The following is an 11814-nucleotide window of genomic DNA, read 5'->3' as shown; positions in this document are numbered from 1 at the left end:
AGCACTTTCATCTTCTTCAATGATTGGTCACAAATCAGACACGGTTTGAAGATCCCTAATCGCATCTCTATCTTTAAGACTAAACTCTTTACACTTCACTTTATGAGGTGGAGTGATCTGAGCCCCATTATTTCCATACATTTTATAGAGGTATCTCTCCTCAAAAACAATTATAAATCTAGACCTCCAACCAGAGCAGGATCATCCACCAGGCAACCTAGGCAGGTGCTTGGGGCCTCTCTTCAATGCAATTCAGCTTACTAAGAAACCCCCCCCCCCCCCAAAATCTACTACCTTGCCACGGGCCCCATTACATCTTAAAGTGAACCTCCAAACTAAAAATCTACTCAGCAGCCCTGAAAAGGCTTGGTGTTTCTTTAACAGTTTCACAGCATCAGAACTTTGTTTTTCTTACCAAAGCCTCATTTTTAGCTGCACAGAAACTAAACTCCGCCCCATCAAAAAAAACTGCCCGGGCATTTTCCCTCTAATGCTGTGCAAAGCATGATAGGATGGGGGATCAGGACACAGGACAGTTGGAACTGTGTCTCATGCTCCCTGTCACCTCCTTTCAACCAAAAAGATGGCTGCCTCAATAAAATCACAAACATTTGCCTGTTCTTTTAAAACAGGGTGGGTAAGAGATTATATTACCTATCTATTTTAATTAACATAACTAATGTAACTTAATGACAGTATATTTGTTTAGGCTGAAGTTCCTCTTTAAAGCGGACCCAAACCAAACATTTTTTTAACCATTTAGGGACAATGTAACGCATTAAAACGTCATGTTTGCCGCTATTAATGGCAACAGGACGTTTTAATAAGTTACATTGTAACTCTGCTGCTGTGTGCGAGCGGGCGCGCTCCCGCTGCGCGCGCACGTTGGGTCCCGCGGCTTGGTGATTGGACCAGGGAATCACATGGTCCCTGGGCCAATCAAGTGCCAGTAACAAGGCAGATCATTGTTACAAGCCAGTAACAATGATCTGTCCTGTAGTGTCTGTAAACAAAGTTGCTTTCTCCCTCCCAGCTCATCTGTCACCTCAGACTGCTGTCAATCAGCATTCAGAGGTGACAGGAGCTGTGAGGGAGAAAGACTGTGATTGTGGTAGGATTTTTATATTTTTAAATAAAATTTTATCCCCATACTTTTTTATTAACCCCTTATCCTCCCCCTCCTTTGCCATTTACTGATTTTCTGTTTTATTTTAGTACTTTTTAGTACTTCTTAGTACTTTTCTGTACTTCTTCACCCCTCTTTTACCCTTTCTCTGATATTTCTATCTATACTTTCTTTCTATCTATATCCTTTTTTTCATCTTCATAAAAAAAATAAAAAAAAAATCTTTCTGTTATTGATCAATTGCTCGGTTGATTGATCGATCTGTCTGTCTGTCTATCCCATCCATCCATCCCATCCATCCATTCATCCCATCCATCCATCTATCTATCTATCTATCTATCTATCTATCTATCCCCTTTGCTTACTATGGCGAGGAGACTGTATTCTGTTGAGGAGGCAGCCGCCTTCCTCCAGCAGAGCAGCAGCAGTGGGGACGATTCAGGGAGCGAATGGCACCCAACGAGCAGCAGCTCTGAGTCAGATTCTGACAGTTCAGAGAGCGTTGGGCAGCCATCTCGCCGCTTCAGGAGGGATGATGAGTCCACTGGTGAGGGCCCTTCAGAATCCACCGCAGGGGGCTCGGTGGGTAGCACAGCTGCAGCTAGCAGCACAGGCCAGAGGGGAACCACTGTCCAGGGCCCTTCAGATGCCACCGCAGGGGGCTCAGTGGGTAGCACTGCTGCAGCTAGCAGCAGAGGCCGAAGGGGAGCCAGGCAAAGGCAGGTACGCCCACCGGTACCTGAGGACATAATTCGGGGCACCTGGTCACCCGCTAACCTTGTAGCACCCAACATCCCGCCTTTTACAGGGGCAAGCGAAATATTAGTGCCCACTGACAACTTCGGGCCTGCTGACTTCTTCCAGCTCTTTGTGGGTGATGATTTGCTGCAGCACATTGTGGAGCAAACTAATTTGTTTGCGCAGCAGTATATTGCCCAGAAGCCCACCTGCTATTTGGCTGAGAAATGGGAGCCCACCACCATACCTGAGCTAAAGGTGTTTCTGGCCCTAACACTACACATGGGCATACTCCAACAGCCAGAAATAAGACTGTACTGGTCTAAGGACTTTATGCACGCAACACCCCTGTTTCCAGCTTCCATGAGCAGGCAGCGCTATGAGGCTCTTATGAAGTGCCTGCACTTTGCCGACAATTCGGACAATGTCCCCAAAGGTGATCCTGGACATGACAAGCTTTTTAAGCTGAGGCCCATCCTCACCCACCTCAGTACAAAATTTAGCGAGGTGTACACCCCAGAGAGAGAGGTTGCAGTGGATGAATCCCTCCTACCCTTCCATGGCAGATTAGGGATAAAACAATACATTCCAAGTAAGGCTGCCAAGTATGGGATAAAATTTTATAAACTTTGTGAGAGCAGCACTGGCTACACCTATTCTTTTTTCCTGTATGAGGGCAAAGATAGCCATTTGCAACCAGCTGGGTGCCCACCATACATGCCAACCAGTGGGAAAATTGTGGTGGAACTAGCCAACCCACTCCTCCACCAAGGCTATCATTTGTACGTGGATAACTTCTACACCAGCATTCCCCTTTTCAAATTTTTATATTCTGCAGAGACTGGTGCCTGTGGGACAGTGAGGCCAAACCGCAAAGGCCTCCCACCACAGGTGGTTAATAAAAAATTATCGAAAGGGGAAACACACAGTCTCAGAAGTGGTGAGCTCCTGGCTATTAAATTCAGGGACAAGAGAGACGTCATGGTCCTGACTTCAATTCATAATGAAGAAGTGGTTCCTGTCACAACCTCCAGAGAGCGGATCGAGAAGCCAATGGCATTGGTCGACTACACAAAAAATATGGGTGCGGTGGATCTTGCGGACCAAATGCTCTCCTACTACTTTTTAAAAAAAAAAAAAAGAGGGCCTGGTACAAAAAAGTTTTTTTTTACCTCCTGCAGATGGCCATGCACAACGCATTTGTGCTTTATAAAAAGAAATGCCACGGTGACAGCTACCTCCCGTTTATGCGACAAGCTTTAAGATCGCTGATCAATGAAAGCGTACACCTTATGGAGGAATTCAATCCAATGCAACTGGATGGAGCAGTTCGCCTAAGGGGAAAACATTTTCCTGCCCTGATCCCCCCGAACCCAATTAAGGCGAAGCCACAGAGGCGATGCCGGGTGTGCACCAAGCACAAGAGGCGGAAAGACAGCAGATACCACTGCCCAAAGTGCCCCTCACAGCCGGGACTCTGCGTTGCCGGCTGCTTTGAGGCATACCATACCCTCAGCAGCTATTAGACTTTATTTTTTATTTTATTTTTTTTCCTCCTTCATTACCCTAAATTTTCACTGGACTTTTTCCTCTCTACTTTTAATTTGCCACTTACTGTCCCTCAAAGGAGCTCACAATTACCACTAGTTAACATTACCACCTTTTTTGGGGGTGTGGGAGGAAACCCAGAAGCTTAGAGGAAACCCAAGACTCCTACAACCTGCAAATAGTTTTTTTCCCATTTGGACTTGCTGCTGCAAGGCGAGAGTGTTCGCCACAAGACTTTACTCTGCAGACCACCCCCCATCTTCTGCCTTTCTCCATCCTGCTAGACCTGCAATGGTGAGTTCCAATGTATCTGTCATTCATGTTATGGATAGTGATTTAGGCCTCACTTAAATTATTCTATTTGCAACTGAGTAGGCCTGAGTCTCTAGTTTTCAGAATGGTAACATTTGTGTCTTTTATTGAATGGTCTTACACTCCTGGGGCTTTGAGAAGAAAGAATTACATTGTTGCATTTGGTAAAAAAGGGCCTTAAAAAGTACATTGGCGCTGCTCATGATTAACAGTGTATTATGTGGCCAAAACACTATCTGATGATGTGTGTAGGGTATCATTTTAACCGTGACAAGCAAGAGAAGAGAATTTGGGGTGTTTGAGAGATTATGCATATGTCATTTGAATTGTTGTTGTGTGCCAAAGTAAAAAAAACTGTCAAAAAATACAATTTTCTAAGTTGCGGTGCAATTTCAGCAAAACCGTACAAGTGCAAATGTTACAAAATATGTATATTTGGGTAGGTCTGGTTCTCTAGTTTTCAGAATGGTATCATTTATGACCTATATCAAATGTTCTGAGACACCAGGGGTTTTTCTAGGAAAGTATGACTGTATTGTTTCTGGTGCAAAAAATGGCCTTGAAAAATACATTGGCGCTGCTCATGATTAACAGTGTATTATGTGGCCAAAACATTATCTGATGATGTGTATAGGGTATCATTTTAACCGTGACAAGCAAGAGAAGATAATTTGGGGTGTTTGAGAAATCATGCATATGTCATTTGAATTGTTTTTTCATGCCAAAGTAAAGAAAACTGTAAAAAAAAAAAAATTTCAAAGTTACGGTGCAATTTCATCAAAACCGCAAAAGTGCAAATGTTACAAAATATGTATATTTGGGTAGGTCTGGTTCTCTAGTTTTCAGAATGGTATCATTTATGACCTATATCAAATGTTCTGAGACACCAGGGGTTTTTCTAGGAAAGTATGACTGTATTGTTTCTGGTGCAAAAAATGGCCTTGAAAAATACATTGGCGCTGCTCATGATTAACAGTGTATTATGTGGCCAAAACATTATCTGATGATGTGTATAGGGTATCATTTTAACCGTGACAAGCAAGAGAAGATAATTTGGGGTGTTTGAGAAATCATGCATATGTCATTTGAATTGTTTTTTCATGCCAAAGTAAAGAAAACTGTAAAAAAAAAAACATTTTCAAAGTTACGGTGCAATTTCATCAAAACCGCAAAAGTGCAAATGTTACAAAATATGTATATTCGGGTAGGTCTGGTTCTCTAGTTTTCAGAATGGTATCATTTATGACCTATATCAAATGTTCTGAGACACCAGGGGTTTTTCTAGGAAAGTATGACTGTATTGTTTCTGGTGCAAAAAATGGCCTTGAAAAATACATTGGCGCTGCTCATGATTAACAGTGTATTATGTGGCCAAAACACTATCTGATGATGTGTATAGGGTATCATTTTAACCGTGACAAGCAAGAGAAGATAATTTGGGGTGTTTGAGAGATTATGCATATGTCATTTGATTTTTGTTTTTTGGCAAACTGAATGAGAAGCAATAAAACTGTTATTTCCATATACTCTGTACCAAAATAAAACACTTGTAAAAAACACCAAAAGTGACAGAATTGAAAACCGAATGCATAAATAGTTACCTTAGGGACTCAGCTTTTAAAATATATATGCTATGAGGGTGAACTACTGTTATATTTGCAAATAAGAGCTTGAATTCATTGGTAGTATGCAATGAGAAAACAAAAAACACAACATAGGAAAAATACACCTTTATTTCCAAATAATATATTGTCACCATACTTTGCACTAGGGACATAATTTATATATTGTGATAACCAGGACAAATAGGCAGATAAAATGTGTGTGTTTTATGCACATTAGCAGTTTTTTTCCTTGTTTTTCCCTTTAAAATGCATAAAAAGAAAAGGTATTACTGAAAATAAATATCGCCTCTAAAAAGCCTATTTAGCGGCAATAAAAACAAGGTATTGATCAATTTGCTGTGATACGTAGTGAAAAAGTTATTGGTGAATGAAAGGGAGGAGCGCTGAAAGGTGAAAATTGCTCTGGTCCGTTAGGGTAAAAACCCTTGGGGGTGAACTGGTTAATTCAAAATATTTAGTTTCACCACTCTGACTCATACAAATATAAATAAACACTCCTTCAAGCCTATGAGCATTTCAGTGCACGCTTTTCACCCTCCTCTTTGCATAACTAGGGTTATACAGGTGGCATCCATTAGCAATTCCTCCTTTGCTGGACACCATCTACACTGCCAGTTTGCCGGATTATTTGCCGGCAATATGAAAGGAAGGGAGGGGTTCCTCCAATAAATGTAAAATATTTTATATTTGTCATCATGCAGCTGAAAAAAGGCTGCTATTTATCATTATAATTTAGAAAATAGATTTTAATTTCTGAAATCTTGTATTTTTAGTTTGGGTCCACTTTAAGCCACCTCTGCCTCAAACTGATCACCCTCACACACCGGCTCCCTTATATTACATAAGTGTGGTAAAATTGTACAATCAAGATCACAATCACAATGGTGCGTTTCGGTGCGGCCTAACTGCCATTTTGTAACACGGCTTACTGCACTGCACTGCACCACCTATATCATGCTCACAGTGCGGCGAGTGTGCTGCAGTATAACGAGTTGCGGCATTGTAACGCAATGCATGCAGTGTGTTACCACTAAACACGCACGTTAACAGTAGAAGTGAAGCATACTTTTCATTGACTGTATGCTTCACTGTACCTGACACAAATTGTGCAACAGGAGAATAATGTGCGGTGCCAGTATCCCGATCCATTGCTGCTGTAACAGATAATGCAACGGCCCCTGTGAATGTGGCCTAACAAAGAAAAGATATAATAAAATGTTTACAAAAATGTGAGAGGTGTACTCACTTTTGTGAGATACCACAAATAGCTCCCAAATTATCCCAAAACTGAATCATATTGCTTAGCCACCCTAGAGCCAAACATAACTCTGTTGCAGTTGATGTATCGTGAAAAATAAATGTTTTCAATATTCTTGTGATTAGTGTTACCTACCCTGAACTTCCTTACCTCTCCTTCTTAACTTAATGCATGGTGTTGGACTTTGTACAGAGGAAGCAGAGATCAGTGCAGTAAAAACTACAGCCTGTGAGCTGCGTGTGCAGAAAAATATCTGTAAGATCAATATCTCCCCTTGCTAATTCAGTGCAGCAATCTCACAGTCTAAGGCCTGAAACCCACTACAAATTGCTAGCGTTTTTAATTTGCGATTTCATGAGCGTTTTCCAGCGATTTTGGTAGTGATTTTAAAAAGTAAGCATTTTGCCAGCGATTGTGATAGCGATATGCAATTTTAATTCTGATTGGTCCTTTCAATTTATTATAATTTTTTTACAGTTTGCAGTAATTTAAAATTGAACACAAATCACTATATGTATCGATTCATGAGCGATTTGCCAGCTCTTCAATACTTTACATTGAAGTGCAAATGCTCCCAAAATGCGTTTATTTACATTGGCAGAGCGTTTAGGGAAATCGCTAGCGATTTAAAGTGCTTCCTAAATGCTCAAAAAAGCGCTCTAGTTGGGTTCCAGGCATTATGCTACATACACACTTGAGATAAAAGTCATTGGAAAAGGCAAGATCACAAACCAATCTTACCCCCTTCCATGTAGTATGAGAGCCATACCTACACAGTCTATTCTATTGAGCTGAACTCCCCATCAGATTGAATCTTTGCAAGATGCTGCACACAAAGATGCTGTACACATTCAAAAGATCAATATCTACAAAAAAATCTGTTCCTGCAAAAGATCCGTTCCTGCAAAATGCATTCATTGTCTATGATATCTGCAGATCCTCATATACACCTTGTTTAACAGACATTCATCTGCAGATCAGATCCACCAGGATGGATCTTTAGATCTGCAGATGATTGTCAGATATGCAGATGAATGTCTGTTAAACAAGGTGTGTTTGAGGATCTGCAGATATCATAGACTATGAATCTATTTTGCAGGAACGGATCTTTTTCAGGAACAGATCTTTTGCAGATACTGATCTGCTGAATGTGTACAGTGTGTACAGCATCTTTGTGTCCAGCATCTTGCAAAGGTTTTATCCGATGGGGAGATAATAGACTGTGTAGGTATGGCTCTCATACTACATGGAATGGGGTAAAATTGGTCTGTGATTTTGCCTCTTCCAAATACTTTTATCTCAAGTGTGTATGTAGCCTTAAAGTGAATGGGAACCACATTTAAACAAATGAGACAGATACTTACCCAAGGAGAGGGAAGGCTCTGGGTCCTATAGAGCCTTCCCGCTCCTCTCCTGGTCCCCTCGTTCCAGTGCTGGCTCGCCCGGTAGCAGTATTTGACTAATTTAGTCACATACTGCTTTACCCTGCCGAAGGAGGCTTCAGAAGTCTTCAGGGAGCCCGAGTACTCCTGAAGAAGGGCGGCCCTGTACTGCGGCTGCGCAAGCACGCTCACAACTGTGCAGTATGGAGCCGCACGTCTTCGGGAGGACACGGCTCCCGAAGACTTCCAAATACCCTTTCAGCGGGGGATTGAAACGGGGGGGAGCCAGCACAGGATAGAGAGCACCGAGAGAGGAGACGGAAGGCTCTATACGACCCAGAGCCTTCCCTCTCCTTAGATAAGTATTTGCTTCATTTTTTTTTTTTAAATGCGGTTCCCATTCACTTTAAATACATCAGGTGACTTGGCGGCTGATTGACCATCTGATTCCATTATTATAATTGGATGAAAATCGGTTCCGCCATGCCAAAATTGGTCGCATGTATCGATTGGACATGCTGTAAGATGTAGGGCCGATATACTCAATCGGTTTGCGGTAGTAACGGCATGTGATAACAAGACGAGCAACAGAACCCACGGCTCTGTCCCCACTAATCTAAAATGTGTGTGTCCAGGGCTGTGGGGGTCAGTACAAAAATCATCCGATTCCAACTCTGACTCCTTTCATTTAAGAAACCACTGACTCCAGGTACCCAAAATTACTTTGACTCCTCAACTCAGACTCCTTAGTCTAATTCTTATCATGACTGTGGAGTTTGTACAAAAATCATCCGACTCTTCAGTGTGTGTGTCCATAGCATTACATTAGCAAGAGTTTTCAAATCGCTCGGCGCTCAGAAAAATCGCTCCTAGTGGGTTTCTGGCCTAAGGGTCCTTACGGTTATCAGGGCAGTAGAGGTTAGAAAGGAGTTACAGTTAAAACTATATAGTATATAGTGGCTAACTTTTATAAAAGGGCAATAAGGGCCTGTACACACTGCAGCGCTTGCGCTGCGCTTTTCAAATCGCACCCGCTTTTTAATCGCAAGGTCTTTTGAAAAATAATGAAAATCGTGAAGACCTGTACACATTGGTGCGATGCGCTTTTTCTATTCTCATGAAGGCTTGCGATTTTAAAATCGCATGCGATTTTAAAAGCGCAGCAGTGTGTACAGGACCTTGCTTAATAGTTTTCGGTTATGTTGATTTGGGGCATTTTAAATATATACGGTATGTATATTGGTGAGCACACTAAATAGACACTGAAGTTGTGATGGGTGGTAGCAAGATGCAATGGGATAGCACAAGAAATGGAAATGGGGGGAAACTGTAAATGGGGGAAGGGGTGTGTGTGTGTGTGGGTGGGGAGGAGCAGATCTAAGATGCACACTAATCAGTGCATATGTGAGTGGCAGCATACTGAATGTGCACATCTTCAGTTCTTAAAGTGAATCTGAAGCTAATAATCCGAAGCAAACAGCAGCTGGGCCTCCCTCCCCACTGCTGTTTGTTCCTGCTTCTCCCCTACCCGTGCTGCGCCCCCTCCTGCCCCTAAGAATGGCCCTAGAGCCAGGAGCCCCCCTTAGGATTCTCCTGCTAAGGGCCCCCCTGCGGCTGCATCCCTTGCAGGGGCTATTGTTATGCCCCTGGAAGAGGTAACTAAATGAGTGTCCTCATCTCCTGACACAAATATGTAACACGTAAGCCAAAAAAATTATGTAGGTAGAACAAACATTTAGTAAAAGTAGTACTTGTAAATGTAAATGCTATATACAGATGAATACAGTTGTACTGATTACTTATTTACAGTTAGGTGGTCAGTAGGCTGGAACCAGTGAGCTCATGCAAGTATATAAGAAGTCCAGCAGGACTATGAGCTCACTGGCCCCAGCCTACCGACCATCTGCTATCCAACTGCTAAATAGTAAACGGTACAACTGTATTCACCTGCATACAGTGTATCCCTTCAGCTATCATACGCCTGAAGACAGGTAGTAGATCCCTGAAAGCTTGCATAATTCAAATTTATCAGTTATCCATTAAAAGGCATTACTTTACAAAACTTTGTTTTTTCTAACTTATTAGTATTAGAGATTGTGCTCATCACATCCTGAAGTAATGCCAAAATAGATGTGAAAACCCTCTCTCCTCCTGCCTAACACATACATTATTTTCTAAAGCTTCTTTTTGTCATAGAGATAGAAGACAGATTCACCTCTGAAATGTCATAACAATTCCCTTTACTCATATCACCTGTGTTTGATAAATAGTCTGTGTACTATAGAATAATAAAAAGAGAATAGATTGTAAGATCTATAAACAACAGGCAAATGCTTGGAGGGAGAGTTTTACAAAGCTGCAGATGCACTATAGCTGAATGGTGTTACATTTCGGAGGTCATATCATACCCAGGGGTGGGCCGAGGCAGAGGGGAGAGAGGCTCCAGCCTCAGGGCGCAGTGTAGATGGGGCGCACAACTCACACAGCTATCATTCCCCTATTGTGTTTGAAGCAGAGAGAAATAATAAAAGGGGATACATGGCAGTGACTGCAAGCTAGATAACTAGAGATTAAAGAGGAACTTCAGCCTAAGCAAACATACTGTCAGTAAGTTACATTAGTTATGTTAATTAAAATAGATAGGTAATATAATCTCTTACCCGCCCTGTTTTAAAAGAACAGGCAAATGTTTGTGATTTCATGGGGGAAGCCATCTTTTTCATGGGGGCAGCCATCTTTTTGGTTGAAAGTAGGTGACAGGGAGCATGAGACAATTTCAACTGTCCTGTGTCCTGATCACCCATCCCAGCTGCGTGCGCTAGGCTTCAAATCTCAAATTCAAATTTGTTTTTAAAAACAATTTGCACCAAAACTGCAGAAGGAGAACAACATCAGAAATCCCATCATGCTTTGCACAGCATCAGGGGAAAAATGCCCGGGCAGTTTTCTTCTGTGCAGCTAAAAATGAGGCTTGGTTAAGAAAATCAAAGTTCTAATGCTGTTAAAGAAGCACCAGGCCTTTTCAGTCCTGCTGAGTAGATTTTTAGTCTGGAGGTTCACTATTAAGGTGTTGGGGGCCCTGGAGCGCCTCTTAGTCTAATAGCAATCTGTGTGTGACGGCTGGGGTGGAAGGCAGGGCTGTGGAGTCGGTCCAAAAATCCACCGACTCCGACTCCTCAGTTTAGGATTCCACCGACTCCGACTCCTCTAATTTGCATATTACAATTTTGTTGATTAAAAGTATGTAACATGAAATTCGTCTCTTAACTGCCAACGCTTAGGAATTTTACAAGACAACTGAAGTGAGAAGGATATGTAGACTACTATATTTATTCCCTTTAGACTAAAACTAGTCCTTGGTAAGAGTACTTGTAAAAGGTACAAACCGGAACAAAGAACATCTATCAGGCCCTAGGCAATGTAAGTGTGGGTACATGTAAGAATGATGTGCAGGTACTCTGCAGGGGAATGAGGAGATTGTAAACAGACAACACCTCTGTGTTCAATGTGCACAGCATTCTCAGTGGATTCCCTGCAGCTCTGTGGGGAGTGCATATGTAGAGTATAGTACTACAAAACAAAGTAAACCTGAGACAGATGAAATTAAAGTTTTATACATACCTGGGGCTTCCTCCAGCCGTCTTCAGAATAATCAGTCCCTCGTTGTCCTCCTCCACCACCTGGATCTTCTGCTATAAGTCCAGGTACTTGAGCCAGTCAGGCGTAGTGCGCATGCACACACTCCGCCGCCAGGAGCATACACCTGTGCAGCACTATTGCGCAGGTGCAGAATGTTCCTGGCTGTGGGAGCGGCATGCGGCTGGA

Source organism: Hyperolius riggenbachi, chromosome 10 (genome assembly GCF_040937935.1).
Source record: "Hyperolius riggenbachi isolate aHypRig1 chromosome 10, aHypRig1.pri, whole genome shotgun sequence".
Classification (NCBI taxonomy): Eukaryota; Metazoa; Chordata; class Amphibia; order Anura; family Hyperoliidae; genus Hyperolius; species Hyperolius riggenbachi.
Note: the sequence above shows the minus strand (reverse complement) of the source record.